Source organism: Suncus etruscus, chromosome 1, assembly GCF_024139225.1.
Source record: "Suncus etruscus isolate mSunEtr1 chromosome 1, mSunEtr1.pri.cur, whole genome shotgun sequence".
NCBI classification, from domain to species: domain Eukaryota; kingdom Metazoa; phylum Chordata; class Mammalia; order Eulipotyphla; family Soricidae; genus Suncus; species Suncus etruscus.
The window spans coordinates 113,224,317-113,247,586 of NC_064848.1; the positions used below are offsets into that span (position 1 = coordinate 113,224,317).

At 35.1% G+C, this 23,270-nt stretch overlaps 1 protein-coding gene and 1 pseudogene across 3 annotated transcripts in view; both read left to right on the forward strand.

The window, feature by feature from the left end:
• LHFPL3 (LHFPL tetraspan subfamily member 3) overlaps nucleotides 1-23,270 on the forward strand; it is a 650,778-nt gene that overhangs the window by 195,814 nt on the left and 431,694 nt on the right. The gene's annotated exons all lie outside the window — the stretch shown is intronic.
• Nucleotides 12,819-12,941, forward strand: LOC126032389 (uncharacterized; annotated as a pseudogene).

Genomic DNA, 23,270 nt, shown 5'->3' on the forward strand with positions numbered 1-23,270 from the left:
AAGACGCCTGTCCCCAACAAAACCTTTTGCAAATAATTTTATAATGAAATAAGACATTGTCAAAAACTGACACGTACAACAGTAAATGCTTTTTTCTAATAGCTATATTGCATTTGTTTAGCCATGTCAAACATATGAAGTGAAGAAAAATTATCTCATAACCCATTAGCCAAAAGCTAATCAAAATGTTGCCTCTTATTCCTTCCCCTTTCTATCTTCTAAGCTATAGTATAGCTGTTGTTTTTATATTCTCCATGAAAATTTCTTTAAAGCTACAGTGGAAAAAATATTTTCTTCATTTTTCTTTTTGGTTTATGGGTCACACCCGTCAGCGCTCAGGGGTTACTCCTGGCTCTGTGCTCAGAAATCCCCCCAGTCAGGCACGGGGGACCATATGGGATGCAGGGATTTGAACCACTGTCCTTCTGCATGAAAGGCAAATGCCTTTATCTCCATGCTATCTCTCCGGTCTCATAGAAATATTTTCATCTACCCTTCAAGGTTTTTTCATCTTTTCTATAATTAAATGGACACAGGACAGATTAACAAGAGTGAAACAAATGTAATCTTATGCGTCAGCTCTCCACATAAATTTTCTCTATCCCCACATAAAGGGATTTGAAGATTATCAATTAAAAGCAAGTTTATAGGCTTTTTGAGTCATTCTCAATAGGAGGAGGGTGATTTACCTTATAAGAGTAAATATTTGGTACTTTGAAATAAGCCCTTTAAACAGTTAATTTATAAAAAAAAATTATTCCTCCTTATGAATCTAATTGTGAAAAGACCCCATCTCAATCTAAATTAGTATTAGGAGATAAGAGAAAAAATACTTTGAGTTTGAAGGTTCTAAATGGGCTCAAACTAATTCATTTACCAAAGTAGCATATCTTGGGGAGACCTACCTACTCTGAACCCCTTCACATAAATGCTTCACATATACGAAACCATTTAGATGTGCACATACTTTATGTAAATACATGTTTCATAAGCCATACTCCAGCTTGGTCATCTTTCATACAACTCTGAAATAGCTTGTTTCTTTATAGTCAATAACTGGAAGAATAGCAAAGGACCATGGAAAGCTGGACCCTAGATTCTTTCATTCTGGTTTGGCAGAAAGTAAATGAATTAACTCTACTTGGCTTTAACTATCTTAAATGTTTTTCAATAATTACTCTATTTTTGTAAAATGTTAAACCATTAGTATTGACTGGCATGGCTGTTGCAATGAATGAATGAATAAAAATAATTTAAAATAAAAAGAATAAATGAGCCTCTAGAGTAATGATTTGCCAGCCAGGGTTATACTTGTGGGGAGAATATTTTAAATTTATAGCAATGATTCCATACTCAACAGAAAGAGTTGTTCCGGTTCATTCCTAGAATCAATGACAATAATTTTTCTTCACATGATTCTGAGGTAGTTGGCAAACAGATGTTTAGGATTTATATATCAATAACGAAGTGATTTCTGAGTGCAGAACCGGTGTAACCCCTGACTGCCACTGGGTGTGACCCAAAAGAAAAACAAAACAAAGGGTTATATCAATATCAATAATATAGTTATATCAATAACTGTTATAGAATTCTGAATAATTTAATAGATGCTTTTTGCCTTTGCCCTAAAATTCTTAAATTTATACTTCTTTTGTAATTATAATACTGCAGGTATGTAGTAATAAGAATTAAGCTCTGAATATAGCCTATTTATATTATAGGATCAAAGCGAGAGTTGGACACTCCCAATAGTATTGTAAACCAAAAAAAAAAATTAATAGCAAGTAAAGAAGCGAGGATGTTGAAGTATGCATGACCCACTTTAAAACAAGGAGCCAGGCTTATAGGAAAACAACAGCAAAACCAGGCAAAGACAGAATTAGTTGGGTATATTTCAGTTTAGGAAGCTGTTGATTACAGTTATTTCTTCATAGGAAGCAACTTCACTTTTTTATTTTATGGGGACCAATCAAGTAGCTCTTTTTTGATAACAATGTCAGTGTTTATAGGCTGTGTCTCCTGCTCTGTATAGAACATCTCTAGGGGAAAAACTAATGACCATTTCTGTATCCTCAGGACTGACCAGTGTTTTTCAGTGTTTGTTGAACAGAATTAAACTGAACAGGAATAATTTTATAATTTTATAAAATCTTATCTGCAAGAAAATAGGTGAAACATTTATTGTGATATTTCTATGCATAAAGGCCAGAATAATAGGAATATTTTAATCCTGAGCCATTTTTGACTTAAAAGCTTTCAGATTTCTTCAACAATCTGTACTTCCTTCCCTGCAAAGTATTCTTTTTGCCTTGTTCAACTCAACCTATTCATTCTTTTTATTCCAAGCAGTTTGTTGAAAAATCAAAACAAATCAATGGAACAAGGTTTTCATTTCCCCCACATGGTTTCACTTCTGCAGTGTTTCATGCCACTGACAAATTATATACACCTAGCACTTTTGCTATAATGTTTGCTTTCTAGAGAAACAGAAACGGTGCTGTGGCCATATGTACCTTCAGGGAAATATGAGAAGGTGGTGCTTACTTAGCAGCTCCTTCAGCTTGTGTTGGAGTAACAGTTCTTCTTAAAGTAGTAGTGGGAGTGTTTGTTTCCCACTCAAGAGTTGAGCTCCCCAATGTGTATCACACATCTTAAATCTCAATATGCTGCTCACTGTTTTAGCTTCAAAAATCCATAGAATTCAAATTGTTCCAAGACAGCACTTCCTCTTCTCTTCAAACTACTTGTGTCACCTTGTACTCAATTTTTCACTTAATGAAACATAATGATTTCATATATTATATATATGAATATTAAGACCATAAGTTAAAGGTTTATAAATAAACACAGAGCCTCCTATAACCTTTATTTGTGCTTTCATGATCATTATTTTATTTTGTAATAGTGAAGATAGTAAAGAAACCCATAATATGATTTAGGCAGAGTATCAAAGTGTTGGTTTATGAAATAGAGAAGGCTACTAATATGATTTGAAAGATTAAAAGAAGTGTTTAAAATAATATTTCATAGATTAGTTCAGAACCTGTGCCAAATACCTCTTTTTATTTTTGGTTATGATAGTCTATGCTTGGTTTTATACTGAATGCAGTTGGACCGACTCTCTGTGAGAAATGTGGTAATGTGGAAATGGGATTGTGGGAAAACCCAGATTCCTATCCTCTCATCTTGGCAGCTCCAAAAGAAAGAAATAATTTTTCTCTCAGTCAAAAAATTTACTTCAGGTGATTTTGAAAATATTTTACTACCCAGAAATTATTACTCATTAAGTAGAAAAAACATATAGAATGTGGAAGTAATTTTCGAAAAATATAGAGCCACTATCCTGGGTCAACAAATACAAAAAGGAGCAAGGAGGGGCTGGAGCCGTGGCTCAGAATGGCAAGGTGTTTGCCTTGCCGGCGCTAGACTAGAACAGACTGTGGTTCTATCCTCTGCCGTCCCATATTGTCCCCCAAGCCAGGAGCAATTTCTGAGTGCATAGCCAGGAGTAATCCCTGAGTGTCACCTGGTGTGGCCCCGTCAAAAAAAATGGAGCAAGGAATATTTTTAACAAGAGGTGTTGGGAAAACTACTCAATTATATGCAAAAAGATTAACTTAGACCTCTCCTTAACATCAAGCCCAATGATCTAATCAAAATGGATTAAATACTTTGATATCAGCAGGAAACAATAAGGCACATAGAGGAAAATATAGGCAAAATACCACATGACATTGAGACTAAGGCATCTACAAAGAGGAAACACCAATGTCCAAATAAGTGGAAGCAGAGATAAATAAATGGGACTACACTAAATTGAGAAGCTTCTGCACTTCAGAGGAAACAGTAAGTAGGATACAGGGCTATTCACAGAATGGGAGAAAATATTCACCCAATACCCATCTGATAAAGGGCTAATATAAAGATAATATGAAGTATTGACAGAACTGAACAAGAAAAGAAATCTAACCCCATCAAAAGATGGGGAGAAGATAAACAAATAGTCAAAGGGCACATGAAAAAATGCTTTATATCATTAATTATCAGTGAGATGCAAATCAAAACAACAATTGAAGCATCATCTCATGCCACAGAGACTGGCACACATTACAAAGAACAAGAACAACCAGTGCATGTGTGGATGTGAGAAGAAAGTGACTCTCATTCAGTGCTGATGGAAATACTGTTTAGTCCAGGCTTTCTGGAAAAGAATATAGATATTACTTAAGAAACTGGAAATTGGGCTTACTTATGATCCAAAAACACCACTCCTAGGGAAATGCCCTAGGAATACAAAAACGCATTATAAAAATGCCCTCTGCACTCCTCTGTTCATCATAGCGCTATTTACAATAACCAGGCTCTAGAAACAATCCAGGAATCCAGGTGTCCAACAAAAGATGAGTGGCTAAACATACTGTGGTATAACTACAAAAAGAAATACTATGCACCCATAATAAAAATGAAGTCATGAAATTTGCATACTTATGGATGAAAATGAAGAGTATTAAGCTAAGTGAAATGAGTCAGAAGGATAGGGATAAACATGGAATAATCTCACTATTCTGTGGGATATAAGGAAAATAAAAGACAGTGTGGGGTGATATCCAGAGGCAATAAAGATGTTTATCCATGAAATTGTGTATCCTTCCTTCAAACCTGAATGTAAGTCTAGCTGGGTGGAGTAGTCTTGCAAAAGCATTCATTTAGTTTAGTTTTGTCTCTATATTTAACCACTACTTTCAGGACTTGAGGGTTTCTTTTGACCTCTGTTGTAAATCTTAAATATTTGTAAATATGAAAGATCTAACATCACTTTGATATAAAAACCATCCAGAGATGCTGCAAAAAAAGAAAACTACAGACCAATATCCCTGATGAACACAGATGCAAAGACCTTCAATAAAATTCTAGCAGATAGAATCCAATGCCTTAAGGTCATACACCATGACCAAGTAGATTTCATCCCAGGAATGCAAGGATGGTTTAACATTCATAAACAAATCAACATAATACACCATATAAACAAAAATAAAAATAAAGCCACACGATCATATCAATATATGCAGAGAAAGTATTTGATAAGATTCAACACCTATTCTTGATAAAAAAAAAAACTCTCAAGAAGGGGGGTGTGGGGCCGGGTAGGTGGCGCTGAAGGTAAGGTGTCTGCCTAGCAAGCGCTAGCCAAGGAAGGACCGCGGTTCGATCCCCCGGCGTCCCATATGGTCCCCCCAAGCCAGGGGCGATTTCTGAGTACATAGCCAGGAGTAACCCCTGAGCGTCAAACGGGTGTGGCCCAAAAACCAAAAAAAAAAAAAAAAAAAAAAGAAGGGGGGTGTTCTTTACATGACTGAAACCCAACTACAATCATATTTGTAATCAAGGTGTTTAAATAAATATATTAATAAAAATAGGATTTGCAAAAAACATTTAAAAAGACATGAAAAATAAAAAAAGATGGGAATGAAAGGAATTTTTCTGAATATAGTCAAGGCCATCTACCACAAGCCAATGGCAAATATTATTTTCAATGAAAATAAACTAAAAGCCTTTCCTCTAAAATCTGGCACAAGACAAGATTGCCCTCTCTCACCACTCCTATTCAACATAATGCTGGAAGTTCTTGCCATAGCAAATAGGCAAGAAAAAGATATCAAGGGCATCCAGATAGGAAAGGAAGAAGTCAAGCTCTCACTGTTTGCAGATGACATGATAATATATTTAGAAAACCCTACAGACTCTACCAATACGCTTCTAGAAATAATAGATTCATATAGCAAAGTGGCAGACTACAAAATGAACAAAGATCAATGGCCTTCTTGTACACCAATAATGTTAGGGGAAAAATGGACATTAAAAAAATCCCATTCACATTAGTTTTACACAAATTCAAATATCTTGGAGTCAAATTAACTAAAGAGGTGAAATTTTCTGCATTGCCTTCACTCTCAGACTTTGCATGTTAGCTTCTGGGAACTCCAGGATCACTGTCTTAGAGAAAAGAGAATATACAATTTTTCTTCCAAAAGTTCTAGCAAAGGTTCACTGTGTCTTGAATCTTATCTATTTAAATTCTAACCTTTGAATTAATAACTATGATTAGAAATATTTATGCTTTCTCAACAGACCTTATTAAAATGGCTTTCTTAGGATTTTTTTTGCTTTCTTTAGAAGAGCAAATCATATACATTAAACAACATCCTCACAATAAGTCCTTTTATTGCAGTTTCATCCCTTGTTATTTCTTAGGATAACTCTAGTATTTCTAACATAAGAAAGAAATACTTTATTATTGTTGTTGTTGTTGTTAGTTTTTGGGCCACACCTGGTGGTGCTCAGAGATTACTCCTTACTCTGCAACTCAGTGGTCACTCCTGGAAGTGCCCAGGGAGGCAAATATGGTGCTGAGAATTGAACCTAGCTTGACTTCATGCAGGCTATGCACCTTACCTGCTGTTTTAGCTCTTCAGCTTCATAGAAATGGATTTTTATTCCCAAAAAGAACAGTAGGTCTTTTCAGGATTATGAGTCTGTGCTATTTTTTCTCTTTTGAAAGTCTATCTCATCAGTATCATCTATCTTTAGCCTATTCTGAACTGATGAAGGATCTTCCAAGTAAAGAGATAAAATACACATGGCATAGGGTCCATGGAGATATACAGTGAACTGAAACACATGCCAGATTCTCCCTTAGCACTGCCAGGAGACTCAGAAAAGAACTGGAATTTAGTAGATATCTCACACTGGCCTCCTTAGAGGAACAAAAACAAAATACTGGGTTTAGTACACTCTAAAAGTAATCAGGTGGACCTCATCTCATGCCAGTGCATGACCACTCACTCCTCAGCAGAAGGTAAAAGACACATTAAATCATTCAACCTACAGTTTGTGGCCAAATTAACTGCAGAGATAGGAGGAAAGAGCCAGGTCAGTTCTAAAGCTGATTTAGAAGCTGGTCTAGTAAATTGGGCCAAGGATGGGCAGTATCTGATAGAACCTTCCCCCAAAGATTGAGTTAACACAGAGGAAACTATTTCTATATGAGAACAAATGGTCAAATTAATTAGCTCAGCTGAAACAACAAAGCAAAATCTAAACCTGAGACCCAGGTAGAATCAGTTTCTAAAAGGGAATATAGATGTGAAGAGGAGCAAGGATGTGATGATAACAAAATCTAGACAATACTACTCTTTGAGGGAGTATTACTACACCTGCTTTACATCTGGTAATGTTTTTATGCTGTGTTTTTATTCTGTTAGTCTAAATAGTCCTCAGTATAGTTGTTATTGAAATGTTAAAAGTAGGGCAGCATAAAAGCCTCTGAGACACTTGGAAAGAACGGATGAAGCAACCAAATAATCATCATGACTACAACTCAGTATTTGAGAATTGGGCCTTTAATTTTAGATTGAAGTTATTTTACTTGCCATAGATATGAGAGTAAGATAATTCCTATAGACTTGAGATAAGATTGCAATGGTGAAGGGGGTGTATTCTGTGTATGACTGAAACCCAACTATGAACATATTTATAATCATGGTGCTTAAATAAAGATTTCTATATATAATGAAGAGATATTGGATCTATTTTCTAATGACTCAAACTATCCCCGAACTCATATTGCACTGAAAGCTGTGTGTCCTCTTGATAGCCACAAACAGCAAGCATATGGGATAGAGATTGCTTTCCTCCCTTGATGTTCTATTTAAAGAACACTCTGAGGCAAATGAAACCACAATTGTAATTGGCAGACAGTGGGTAAGGTTGGTTGTTTTCTTATAAAATTGGACTTAGAAGAGTCAATAATAATGTTTGTGTGACCAGCACCAAAAACATAAATTCTACCAAAGAAGACAACACCACCGCCATGTCACTGACGTACTCCAAAGACAGTTCTTATCTCACCCTGACAACAGGGCAATGGTAATAGTCTGCTTTTAGGGCAGGATTCTCAGCAATGCTAACTGAAGGTGAGACGAAACCAGAAGATACTACACACCACCCAGTTGGACAAAGGACCTGTACAGAAACCAGGATCTGTTACCACAGAAACCTGACAGCAACAACTGTGAGGCTGAAGAGCTGACCACCGAGAATGACTGACTGGGGATTGGACAACCGAGTATGCCTGGAGTCTTGAGTTGGTCTCATGCCAAAATACTTCTGGGGTAAGATTTCCCTGTTTTTTTAGGCTAAAGGTCTTTCTTTCCAATTTCTTATATATATATTGCTGTGCCTATGCGAATGACAACTGACGCACACAAATCTTTTTTTAAATGTATCTCCCATCTCTAAAGAAAAATAAAGGGAGCATATTAAATGTTCAGCTTTTGTATTAATGACTTTATTGGTGATACAACAATTTTCACAAATATAACTTTTAATGAACTCTCTCCCCTTTATTCCATTTTTTAAATTCTCTATTCTCTATGTCTTAATAACTTTGCTTTCTGTCATCCTGAAACAAATATATTATGTCAACTATGTGATACATTTTCTTTAAATAAATTTTAAAAATATAAAAAATAAAACAATGCAATAAACTTAAAAAATGTTTGTGTGAAACTGGGAGGTATCTCATTACCTAATTTGAGACTATACTATAAAAGTATGGTGGTCAAAGCAGCATGATACTGGAATAAGAATAAGAATATATTCTTATTTGATGACTGAAACTCAACCATGAACAATTTTGTAACCATGGTGCTTAAATAAACTAATTATAAAAAATAAATAAAAATAATTAAATCTGGGCCTGAGCGGTGGCACAGCAGTAGGGCATTTGCCTTGCATATGGATGACCTAGGACAGACCCCAGTTTGATCCCTCAGGGTCCCATATAATCCCCCAAGCCAGGAGCGATTTCTGAGCATAGAGCCAGGAGTAATACCTGAGCATCACTGGGTGTGGCCTAAAAAGCAAAAAAAAAAAAAAAATTAAATCTCTGACCTGGGTCAGAATCAAATATCCAAGGACAAATCTCCACATATATGATCAGCTAATTTTTGACAGTGTAGTTGAGAGCATGAAATGTAATTAAAGACAACATTTTCAACAAATTATTCTTGGAAAATTAGATAACTCTATAAAAATTAAAGCTCAGTTCATATCTTATTCCTTACACAAAATTCAAATCAAAGTGGATCAGAGATCTAGATATCAAACTTAACCTATAAATTACACTGAGAAAAAAGATAGGAAAAATGCTTCAAAGTTTGGACCCCAAGATGTCTTCAGTGATATCATTCATTGACAATACAATAGCTAAGATATGGAATCAACTTCAGTGATAGGTGAGTGGATTGTTAAGAAGTATTATAGAGATGCAGTCAAATACTGTGTAGCTACAAGAAATAGAGGAGAGCATACAATTTGCTCTAACATGGATGAAACTGGAGGATATCATGGTAAGTCAAGTAAGCCAGAAGAAGGAAAAATAGAATTATTTCATTTATTTGTGGTATATAGAATAACTTGGTGAAAAAATGCAATGTAGTATAGGATATGTCTAGATCACCCTTGACCCCAGTATAAAGAAGGAATAGATAAGGAAAAGAAATCAAGTGGGGGAAGAGACTTATGGAAAGTATGGAAGACAGGCATCCAGGACCTTGGGTACATTGGTGATATAGAAGTGATAAATATAGCGATTTATCCAACTCACAGACTCAACAACACTAAGGTCCAAACTATAGTGACCAAAATCTAAAACTTCCCTATTTAGAGGAAGGTTTATGGATGAGAGGGAACCAGGGAACACTGGTTGAGGGTACTGACACTGGTTTGGGAGGTTGATGCTAGAACATATGTCTAAAACTCAACTACCAATACTTCTGCAAATTATGGTTCTTTAATACAATTTTAAAATCTTTTAAATTAAATTGAGCATGACAAGCCAATGAGGGGTGGAGCTGTGCCTGGTGTAAACACATTTAGAATTCAAGGAAAGCCAAGTGTGGATTTGAGAATTTGATTTGTAAAGCTCATAACTATTCATTCATTTCTTAACCATAGTTCATTAAATTTAACAGTTGTGTGATTCTGAATTCACAGACGACAAATGCAATATATTTTAGGCAATAAATTATGAGCTGTTTTAAGAAAGGAAACCGGTTTAACTGCATATTATGGAGTAATAATAGAAGCTCAAAATTTTTCTACCTCCAAGGAGTTTATTTTAAAGGTTTAGATTGTAACAATAGATATTCTTTCTAATCCTTCACTATTCCAGCATGTCCACTTTCAAAGGTAGTCAGTCATTTACTTGTTTTGTAATAAAAAGCAATTTATGATACATAATATTATTTTACATTTACACTTTCTCTCCTCAGTAGAGGCATAAAGCTTTTTTTTATTCTAGGAGAAAATTTTCTACAATTATCTGAATTCTGGAGCAAAAATATTGCCTGCATTTGAGAATAAATAAAAGTTCTGAAAATTGGATAAGGGCTTGAAATGATTTTGTTACCAGGTCTTCACATTGAAGGATGGCTGTTTAATGTTTCTTTCTTGCAGTAAATGTCATCACTGTATGTTTTTATTACCATTACTTTAGCTCTTCTCATTGAATTATTGCTTTTACTATTACATAGTCTTTCCCTTTCCCAACTTTCTTCCCTTTCCTCTAAAGAGAGGCTTCCTGATCATTCAGCTCTCTTGGTCATCTAAAAACTTCAGAGAAGAGTAGGATCTCAATGAAGATATAATCAGTGATCTATCTTTTTTAACTGCTGGATAAAATAAGAGTTGGCACAACATCTATTGACTACTAGATAAAATAAGAGTTGGCAATGACCATTTGGCCTGAACTGATTATTTTCCCTGTGGGAAGGATAAACTTCTGATTAACATACTTAGGATCCTGATTAACTTTCTGGCATGGTGTTTACATAATTATGTTATTGACTTGCATTGAGAATCTTTTAGAGATGCCTCAGAAGGTAATTATTTTACTTTTATAAGAATATCTATGACCCTCACAAGAAGCAGTCTAAACCTGTGGCTTAAATTAATATTTAGAATTTCCCCAAGGATCATTACAAACAGATCCACATCATAAATTATTTATACTGTCAATATAAATAGTTTGTCAAAAGCCTAACAGCAGAGGCCAAAGCGATAGCACAGTGGTAGGGCGTTTGCCTTGCATGAACTGACCCAGAACGGACCTTGGTTTGAATCCCCTGCGTCCATATAGTCCCCCAAGTCAGGAGCGATTTCTGAGGGATTAGCCAAAAGTAACCCTTGAGCATCACTGGGTGTGGCCCAAAAACAACAACAACAAAAAAAAAATCTAACAGTAAAAGAAGTACCATTTTTATGAATACCCTTATTTTTAAGTTAGTTGTCTAATTTTGACTTTGTTTGGGGGACTTAGGGGTATTTGCAATTTGAGGTATATCCAGCAGTATATTAGGGGTAATTCCTTGCTCTGTGTTCAGATGTGACCCTGCTGGTAGTATTCTGAAAACCATATGTGGTGCTGAGGATTGAAACAGGGTTAACTATTTAATACTAACTTTTCAGTATACATGATTTTGATGGTCTATATATCAACTATTCATGAGGCCCCTTACTGTGGTTTTGTTATGTTTTGGAGTTAGTCGGGTGTGCTGTTACAGCCATCATTAATAGAAGCATTAATAGAAGCATCTGTGCTTCTATAACCCCATACCTTGTCATCATACATTGGTGGCTTTCATTTCACAATGGGGATATAAGAAATCATGTCAAGACAGGGAATACTGGCCCCTTATTTCTCCTATATTTTACCACTTATTGGAAATGTCAAGGATTAAGCCATAGATTCTAATGCCCAAGGAACCATATATCTTTCTCTACCTCTCAGTCTGATCATGCTTTTATCCTGATAATGCTTTTTTTCTTTAATTTTTATTTCCATCAGAAGTATGCACAAAGATTTTTTCTCTTTTTTCTCCAATCCAACAGTATCTAGTGATCTTGGGAAAGTTATTTTTGTTTTGTTTTGTTTTTTGTTTTGTTTTTGCTTTTGGGCCACACCCGTTTGACGCTCAGGGGTTACTCCTGGCTATGCGCTCAGAAATCGCCCCTGGCTTGGGGGGACCATATGGGATGCCGGGGATCGAACCGCGGTCCGTCCTAGCGCTTGCAAGGTAGACACCTTACCTCTAGCGCCACCTTCCCGGCCCCGTGTTTTGATTTATTTTTGAAACAGATGTTAAGAAATGAACTTTCTGGGACTGGAGCAATAGCAAAGCGGTAAGGCGTGTGCCTTGTACGCTGCCAAAACAGGACAGACCTCGGTTTGATTCCCAGCATCTCATATGGTCCCCCGAGCATGCTAGGAGCATTTTCTAAGTGTAGAGTCAGGAGTAATCCCTGAGTGCTGCCGGGTATGACTCAAAACAAAACAAAACAAAAAAGAAATGAACTTTATTTTTAATTAATTTAATTTAATTTTTCTCAAAACCCAAAGAAGAGTGAGACCATTCAGTGTATCTCTCTCTCCCTGTGACTTATTTCACTCAGCATAATAGATTCCATATACATTTGTGTAATGATTCTCAGAGACAAAATAGAGAAGGACTGGAGGGTCTAGCTCCCGACATGAGCTCACCACAGGGATTGTTTAGTGCAGTCACAGAAATAATTACACTGAGTACTGTCATAACAAAATGTGACTGAATGAGGGAAGTAGAAAGCTTGTCTAGAGTACAGGCCAGTGTGGGGTAGGGAGGAAGGACACTTGGGATATTGGTCATGGGAATGTTGCACTGGTGAAGGGTTTTTTTAATATATATCAAATCAAAAAAAGAAAAGAAAAGAAAAGATAAGGCCTCCCACAGACTGTGTTCTTTACACTGACTGTACAGAAAGAGAAGGTACAGTAAATGCTCCCCATATACACCTCAAATCAGGCCCTTTGCCTAGTCTGTATTGTGAATGGGGGGACAAAAAATTAATTTAATTTAATTAATTTAAACACCATAATTAGAAACATGTTTGTAGTTGGGTTTCAATTATAAAAAATGAACACCGCCCTTCTTCACCAGTGCAACATTCCCATCACCAATGCCCTCAATCTCCCTCCTCCCTCACCCCCCCCCCCCGCCTGTATTCGAGACAGGCATTCTAAGGAAATGAACTTTCTGTAGTCAATCTTTGTTTCCCAGAAGGAAAAGAGTAACTATAAAATATGAGCGAGAAAATGTAAATTTACTACCTAAAAGTTACCATAGCATAGACATGTACTAACATTCCCAAAGATAGGGACCGTTTTGTTTTATATTTTTCACTGACAAAAAGAAAAAAAATACCAAAATCAATCAGCAAATTTTATGCATTGAGTAGTTTATCTATTTGTCACAGCATTCAAGGTTAAGAGGAAACTGTTTAATGTAGTAAAGAGAGAATTGAGTTCCCAGAAACCTTTCAATAGTTATGCTACCAGTTACAAATTATATTTATCCACAAGTTTACATATTTTGGTGAGCCTTATAGTCATTTTATCCAGTATCAGTAGCCAAATTATCTTCTATTAGAGATACCTATTTTTACACTGAAGTTGTATACTTAATGGACCTTTTATTGGCCTCTGTATTCAGAGCAGATGAGTGGTCATTCTTATTTTGAAACTCTTCTTGGAGTTCACAAAATCACTTTTTCAAGATTCTCCTATTTTCTTATCTGTTTTCCTTAGAATACTTTGTGAAATGTTTCTTAATTAATATCTAAATAATGATCTGTTTTAATTCTATTTAATTCTATTTTTTCCCCTAATTTTATTGAGACAATTGTGAATTACAAATTTTTCACAGTTGTATTTCAGGCACATAGTGACAGTGAATTAGGGCCATTCCCCCACACAGTATTGATCTCCCTTCACCATAGTTCCCAGCATGCACCCCATACCTTCACCCATAGCCCCCTGGACTATGTAACAGGTCTACTTTGTGTTTAGCTTGTTATAGTTTGATTCTTTAGATTCTATTGTCATTGACTTTGGCTTGAGTATTTAAATCTGACTTTTTTTTTTTACTCAATGCTCCTGAGACCACTTGGCCCCTAGATCCCATTCACTGTTTTTGGTTGTTATTGTTTTTTCTCAACTTGTAGAAAGATATAGAAATATGAGGCAGAAGAAAATGATTCAAGTTCTAAGGTTCTATGTAGAAGGTGGGAGCCCCTATCTAGAAGATATAAATAAAATTAAAAGAAAGGAAAAAAGGGTGACAGGTGGGACAAGATTTTTTTTTTTGCATAAGCGCAATAAACATTTGGAAAATTAGAAAGGAAATTTCGTTGGCCTAAGAGATATAGGGTGTCTTCACTTATGAAGCATACTGTCATAAGACCAACTACAGGCTCTGGGCATGATGGTTGTCTAACCCCAAGGTCTGTCTTTATGGTTACTGGAAAAGTTCTGCTTAGTTGCAGTTGTCATAGTCAGTCTGTAATTAAAGATCTTGGTTTTTGCACAAATCTTAGGATGGAGCATCTTCTGATTTCATCTCACTCTTAGGTGGTGAGGTAGGGCAACCTGCCCTTAGATCAAGTTGTTGTGGTTTCCTCATCTTTCGGGTGTAATATTAAGCCTCCATCTTGATCCTTAGGTTCTCACAGCATCCTGTGAGATCTTACTTGTAGAAGTTCAACTATTTAATATTTATGATTCACCCATTCCTGGCTGGCCTTCTGAACTTTGACTTTTTATATTTGAATGCAATCTTTTGGGGTTTGGATAGCTAGTACAGTGAGTTTAACACTTCCCTAGCATGCAGCCTACCCAGGTTGAAACCCTGAGCACCACTAAGATTGATCATGGAATGTAAAGCCAGGAGTAAGCCCTGAGCACCATCAGGCATGCCCCCCACCCCAGGAGTAAGGGAGTGGGGAGATGGAGGGCATTGGTAGTGGGAATGTTGTTCTGGTGGGGGGGTGTTCTTTATTTTTTATAACTAAAACCTAACTACAGACATGCTAGTAATATTGATGATTAAATAAAGATATTTATAAAAAATAAAGACATAAAAGTCGGAAAATGCAATCTTTGAGAAAAATTCTCTTGACCAGTTTAACTAATTCTTTAGGCTGCCATCCACTGATGAAGAATGAGCCAGATTCCCAGTCTGCATACTTTCCCTAATTCATTAGTTTTCTCCAACTCCTGCCATGTTGTTAACCACTACACTCCTCAAGCCTATCCTGAATGCTTTTTACACCCAAATTCCATTGCCTTTCTCTCTCTTTCACTCTTCCCCTTGGTTATTCAAATAGCTTCCATATGATCTCTACCTATCCCTTTTTTAAAAAAATATTTTTAATTATAAGTACTATGGTACACACAATTGTTAATTATATATTCATGTGTCCAATGTTCCAAGACATCTTTTGCAGCAGAATGATTCAAAAATGCAGTACCAGTTATTTCTTTGCTTACAATTCTTTAGCAAATATTTATAACCATAGGGCCAGATGATAGTGCAGTAGATAAGACATTTGTCTTGCATGTGACTGACCTGAATTTGATCCCAGCATCCCATGTGTTTCTTATAGCATATCAGGAGTAACTCCAGAGCATAGAGCTAGGAGTAACACCTAAAAAGTAAAGGATATGGCCCCCAAACCTCTCTCTGTATATATAGACACATATATATTTTATAAAGATAACACCAAAAAATCTATGAAGTATAATAACTATATTTATTTCAAATATATATGTATTATATTTCTGTGTGTACATGTGTAATAAATATAATATGTACTATACTAAATATAATATATTAAATATAGTGTGTATATAAGTTATAGTTCAGAGATGGTTATGTTAAAACAATGGAGAAAGCATTTCTTGGGAAATTCTAATATACAGTTTTCTTTGCATGGACCCCTAATTTCTCTATGATCTAGCTTTCATCTCACATAATAATCCAGGAAATCTGGGGTACATATTTTTCCCATTATGGTTTATGGAGCCATTTACAGAGTTTGATATTCATTGGCATTAACTAGAAAACTGCAGAATGACAGCAAGCATTATAAAAGAGCCAGAACTGGTTGTGAAGTCATTAAGATTTCTGGAACTACATTTTAAAGAATTTCTTTGTAATTGTTCACACTAGAATTCAGTGTATTACTTTCCTTAATTCCATTTTCAATGCTATTTCTGTAGAGTACCAGACAAAATAATTCCTCACCCTCCTTGGTATTTACACCTTTGAAATATTTATAGACTGCTTTTATATCCTCAGTCATCACTTAACTAAGCAGCATGCATTTTGTTTCCACACTATTAATTTAGGAATCCATTTCTTCCTAAAGTGAATCTTTTTCCTAAATTTTTTCACTCTCTTACATACTACTTGTATTTTAGTTTTCCTGCTTTTAATAACTAGATTAAGACCCCATAGAGAATAGCAAGTGAAACTTATAATAGTCCATTATTGTTACTCTTCCTGTATTTGACTTGGATATAAAATACAAAGAAGGCAGAGAGAAAGGATTTTCAAAGTTTATATGGAAAATGATCTTAGGCTCACCTTTCTGTCATTTTTGTTGTCCTAAAACCCATACCGGAGGAACTCATTACTGCTACAACTTTATGTTTCAGGTATCAGTGTGTATATGATTGATCTACAAACAAGCTTATTTGAGATGCACTATTATCTGATAAGAATGAAAACTCAGAAGAAAATGGAACACTTTGTATTATTTTATAACTTTGGAAAAGGATTGCTTACATCATATAATTTGATGACATTTTTAAAAACATAAATAATGCTTCTATCAAGCAGTATAAATTATTCTGAATCTGTTATATGAAAAGTTGTATTTGGCTACAATCTAATGAAATGTACCAAATTTAATTTACAAAGTATTCAGAACTGTATTCTTTGTTTGATTCTATTCATGCCCATGTTGTAGCTTGAAAAAATTCATTAACTTTCTATTAATGAAATAAATAATATAGAACCTATTTTTAAAAAAATCCTTGGTAATTTATAGACATTTTTACCACTAACAGTACCCCCAAATGTCCAATTCTTTTAAAATTCAGGTATAAGTATAAAGGGGTCCTTACCAATTAAGGAGTAATCCTTGAACCTAACAACAGTGAAATTCACTTGCTACTTTGATTGATCTTTAAGCATATTATATAGTTATAAAAAATCATGAATCATGAACAGCTAGGGTGTTGAAAATAAAGGGGCATGGGAGAAACATGGACCCCAACAAGGCAAGAAAGAAGGAATACAGAGAGAATTTAATATTAAAAAACAGCAGGGATAAAAAAACATGAAAATCACTTGCTATACATGTTGGATAGAAGCTATGGAAAGACAGAAGGTTATGACAACATGGAAAGCAAGTGTTATCAGCATATACTTTAGTCATTCTGAGTTAGCTGTGTGTATTCCTTAGCACAGTTAGTATAGCTCTGCCATCCAGAGGGACTATCACTTAGTTGTTAGTCAACATTAATAATCTGCCTCATCTTCCTATAGCCTACCAACATTACCTTCATTGCAGCCAGTGCTTAATTCCATTATTCATGTTCATAAAGAAGAACCAGACTCAGATTATGATAAAATAACATTTTGTTTTCTCTGATTATGAAGGCACAAATGGTTATGACATTTTTAAGGGAGTAAAAATAATTGAACAAAGGACTGAGAAGATTGTATGCAGGGGTTAAGACATTTGTCTTGCATTCTGCTGACCACAGTTTGAAGCCACCTCTGAGCACCAGCAGGGTCCTTTCCAAGCACAGCAATAGCCCCTAACCACTACCAAATATGTCACCCCCCCCAAATAAAATAAATTGAGAAAAATATTTAATACAGACCTGCAAAGAAGGAATCCCAAATGGAAATTCATAAAGTTTCTAATGAAACTGGGAATATCTGACCTACCCTAAATGAAGGCAGAAAACAGATATGAAAGAACAGTGAAGTCAGTTTTGACCAATTTACGTACTTTTTCATGTTTAAACCAGTCCATGTGATTACAGTGTTTCAGCACTAATGTCCATCATTTTATCTCCAGAGCATTTTCAACTTTTTCCCCAAGCACAATTTCCCAGAACATTTAGGCAAATCTTCCCCTAAAGGATGACAGATGTCTACTTCTCAATATCAATTAAAGTTGTAGTTCTGTCAGAGAAATGTTATTGCTCCAATCATTTATTATTTCATGTTCTTATAAAAACAACATTTGACCTCTTAGAACTTATGCATTTCTCCTTGGATATCGGCCTCAAATTATTTTAATTTAATTTAATTTTTATGTTAATTTTAAGATATCCTATATTTCTTGTTAATATTAATTAAATATTAAATATTAATATTTGCTCCCAAATATTAACAAATTAAGTTCAAATATACACCAACACTTTCAATAATTTCTTTAAAGTCAATACATTTATGATAGTACACACACAAGTACCAAAGAAATACATTAAAGGACAGTAGACTTGTATGACCATTAGTTTCATCCTGTTATTTTTTTTCTGTTATCTCTAAAATTCTAAAAAATGTAAACTTTAATCCCCCAATTTCTGTTAACACTCCCCCTTTATTTGATTGTTGCACAAGATGCTTTTGCCACTCAGAATGTGAGGTTAACAAGGAATTTTAACTATTGAACTCTTGTAGCTTCTTTAATGAGCATGTCTGATCTTTAACCCAAAAAATTGATGGTCCATCTGTTCAAGAGAGCTTGACTCCTGAAAATGGTTGGCTTGCATCATAAAATGCATTTCAACACACATCTTCCATCTGGTCACTGCTACTTGCTAATCTAAAAAGAGACTTGAGGATGTGGGAGAGAGTGACATTTCCAGTTAACAGTAATTATTTCTAAAAGCTCTCAGCTTCTTTTCTCATTTCCTCCTCCTTCTGACACTTCCATTTTCCATAGAGAACATTTAGAGAATGAGGTTATCAGCAGAATATGTAAACTGTTTATACGAATGATATTGTCTTAAGTATTTTATTAGGAAGCCTTAATTTTGCTTTTTTGCTCATTTGTTTCTACCTCAAATCAGTTGTATGTACCAGCCCCAATTATTAATCTTTCTAGTGAAAGTCCTATTTCTGAAACAGTGTGATGGAAAAAGGCAATCTCACTAAACCTACAATTAAAATATCATCCTTTATAGCTATGTTATAATCCTGATTATTGATAAAGCTGTGATGTAGGGCCAGAGATATAGAGATAATATAATGGGTGCTAGCCTTGCATGTGTCCCACCTGAGTTTGATCCCTGGCACCTCTGAGCCAAGAGGGATCACTGAGAATAGAACTAGGAGTAAACCCTGAGTACTGCTTGGCATGTCGCAAGATTTTAAAAATCTGTGCTGGTAAAATTATAATGCAACTGGAAATTTTGATTAGCAATCATCAAAAAGTTTTATGTTCATGGGACCATACTGAAGCTCCGATAACCATTGGAAATGAAGGATTATAATCAGTACTTCTTTTGCTTCCTTAAATCATGACAGTACTCTTTCAAATATGGTATGAATTTGTAATAGAATATAATTCAGCCTTTAAAAAGACAGGAGTATGGGCCAGAGAGATACTATAAAGATAAAGTATACATCTTGCACATGAGCTGCCCTGGTTCAATCCTCTGCACCACAAATGCACCCCACCCCATTGTGCACCATTCCACAAATGATCCCCAAGCAAGAAGTCAATAGAAATTCCTGAATACTTCTGAGTGCAGTCCTAAAACTGCAGTAAATAAATTAAATGAAGAAAATCCATTCCTGTCCTGGGTGAAAAGTATGTTCTCCAACTCCTTTATCTTGCCTTGGAGGGCATTTTAAGATAAGTAAACAAAATACAGAAAAATGATGAATGATTTCACTTACATTTTGAATACAAAACAGGTTAATAGAAAGCAGACAGAGCATAGCATGGTGGTTGCCAAGGACTGCAGTGTGGAAGAAATATATCATATAAAGTTTCAATTATTACTATGAAAACAAAGATATTATATATAATATGTCAGACAAGAGATAGACATCCAAAATGTATAAAAGACTGGCATAACTCAAAAAGTATAAAAGCTGGCTGGAGTGATAGCACAGTGGATAGGAATTTATCTTACATTCAGTCAATGCAGGTTCAATCCCCAGCATCCCATATGGTCCCCCAAGACTGCAAAGAGTAATTCCTGAGCAGAGATAGGACTAACACCAGGGATGGCCCAAAAACAAACAAAAAAAAGTATGAAAGCAACACAATTTTTAAATGGACAGAAGACCTCCAAAGAACATACAGATGGTCCAGAGATACATAAATAGTGTCCATTCTCACTTTGGAAAATGCAAACCCAAGCCATAATGAGATATCATCTCATTCTGGTAAGAATTACCTATGTCAACAAGATTGAAAACATGCAATGTAAGAATTGTCAAAGTCACTGAAGAAAAGGATGACGAATTTGACAAACAATTCATATTGAAAGAAATCATAGAAGTTCCCAGAAATGAGGAATACAAGCAATCAAACAAAGGAAACCTGAAAAGTTTCAGTGAAAATAGACTCAAATAGAAAAATTCCAAGGTATGTTGTGCCCAAAATGACAAAAACCAAAGACAGAATATTGAAAACAGCTAAATCAGAAAAGATATAAAAATAGAAAGAAAAGTTCGTAAGATTCACAGCAGACCTCTCAAAGAAAACTCTATGAGCCAGAAGAAAGTAGAGATATATAATATAATATATTCAATGAACAGAACATTACTTCAAGAATATTCTATTTATTCCAGATTTGAAGCAATGAGTCAGAGCTTCAAGGGCAGCCACAGGTTAGGGAATTCCTAGCCTTGAAAGCAGTTCTACAAGAAGCATTGGAGTAGCTTAATTAAAAGACGGGGCTAACTTCCCAATACTTGATATGGAGTGTGGCATTTACTATTGGTATTTATAGTTGTTGCCTCTATTTGATTAAGAAAGATGTGTTTCACTTTTCTTACTGTATTTTTTTTTATCTCTTATCTTTACAAAGAAAGAGCTTACTAAACCTTCTGGTATTGTTTTAATTATTTCATTGGAGATACAATAATTTTTACAAATATACTTGCTATTGAACTTTTTCTCCTTTCTTTTTTCTTCCAGTTTTTTAGTTTTAGTTTCTTCCAGTTTTTTAGTTCTATTTTCTTCCTTTTTTTGTTTGTTTTTGTTTTTTGGGCCACATCCAATGATGCTCGGGGGTTACTCCTGGCTATTTGCTCAGAAATCGCTCTTAGCATTGGGGACCATATGGAATGCTGGGAGATCGAACTGCAGTCCATCCTAGGCTAGCGCTTGCAAGGCAGACAGACAACTTACCTTGCTATTCTCCACCACACCAGGCCCTTTCTTTCTATTTTCTTTCTATTTTTAATAACTTTGCTCTTCGTCATCTTGAAATAAATGTATTATGATCAGTTATGTCAGTTATGTGATGTATCTTTTTTAAATACATTAGAAAAAAGAAAGATGTTTTTAATTCTATACTGCTAAAGGATTTATTAGTTTTAATAACAAATTAACATTTACTTATATTAAATGTTCAGTGTCTGATCATCTCATTAGGTGGGTTTTTTACATTCAAAATATTTTGAAAATATTCAACTTTAACTACTTACAATTTTCTGGCATATCAGGCAATTAACTTTTTTCATCTATTTTTCATCTATTATCAACTCCACAATTACAAATAGAAATGCTTTCCATGTGGGATAAAAAATAAACATAGTAAGAAAACAATAAATGATCAGCATCATCAAAATTGAAGATTTTACCTAAGGATTGTGATGATATGGGTAGGCTAAAAGTTTGGCACAGTTCCTTGAGACACTAGTGGATAAAAGCAAGCTCTCTGGTAATGGGTATGGTGTTAGAATGATATATCTATTAAGTGTGGAATTAACAGTGTTGTAAATCTGGGTACTTCAACAAAAATGATTAAAAAGGAATTGGAAACAGCAAATGTTGGCAAGAATGTAAAGAAAAAGGATCCCTTATATACTCTGAGTATACTTCTTAGTAAGGAAATTCCTTCAAAAATAAACATTAAAGATTGACCCATATCTCACACCTTACACAAAAGTCAATTCAAAGTGGATTAGAGACCTTAAGAGTAGACCCAATTCCATGAAATTTACTAAGGAGAAATAGGCAGAGTACTCCAAGACTTAAATCTTATAGAAGTCTTAGATGATAGGAATAAATGGGAATACATCAAACTCAAAAGTTTTTGTATGACAAAAGAAACAAGGGCTAAGATTAGAAGACAGTTAACTAAATAGGAGAAAAATTTTGCACTCAACACATCAGATAAATGTTTGATATCTAGGATATACACAGTATATACACAGTATTCACAAATGTTAACTTCACAAAACCTAAAAATCCTATCCAAAAATGGGGAGGGTAAATGAACAGACACTTCTCTAAGGAAGACTAAGAGATGGCCAACAGCCATCTGATAAACATCATTTATCATTAGGGAAGTACAAATCAAGGCAACAGTAAAATATCATCTTATACCAGTGAGGATGTCACATATCAAAAATAATGGGAGCAATCTGTGTTGGCAGGGATGTGGTGAGAAAGGAATTCTCATTCACTGCTGGTGGGAATGTTGCCTTATCCAACCCTTATAGAAAACACTATGAAGGGTTCTCAGTAAACTCAGAATTGAGCTGCCATACAACTGAGAAACCCCTCTTTTAAATATCTATCCCCAGGACAGAAAAACATTCATCCAAAAGGATGTATACACACAAATATTCATAGCTGCACTCAGTACTATAGCCAAGACTTGGAATAGCCTTAGATGTCCAGCAACAGACAAGTGGATCATGAAGATGTGATACATATATACAATGGAATACTAAATAGCTGGATAAGGAATGATGAAATCATGCAATGTTCAGCAACATGGATGGAATTGGAAAATATGTTAAATGAAGTGAGCCAGAAGAAGGATAAATACATAATGATATCACTTATATGTGGTTTTTAGAGTAACTGCATGAAGAAATGCAGTGGTCTAAAGGGGAGTTGTCTCAAACACCCCTGGCCCCAGAATAGAGTGAGGAGAAAGAAAGAAACTGAGTGAAAGAGGAGAAACAAATATGAAAAGATGAGGGCCAGGGGTCAAGTGATCTCAGGTGCATTTGGGAGTGTTAAGAAAGGACAGAACTAAATATCCAAGCCAAAGGCAACAGCAATGGAATCAAGAGACTCAAACTAACAATCTCAACTTAAAATGGGCCCGTTTTACT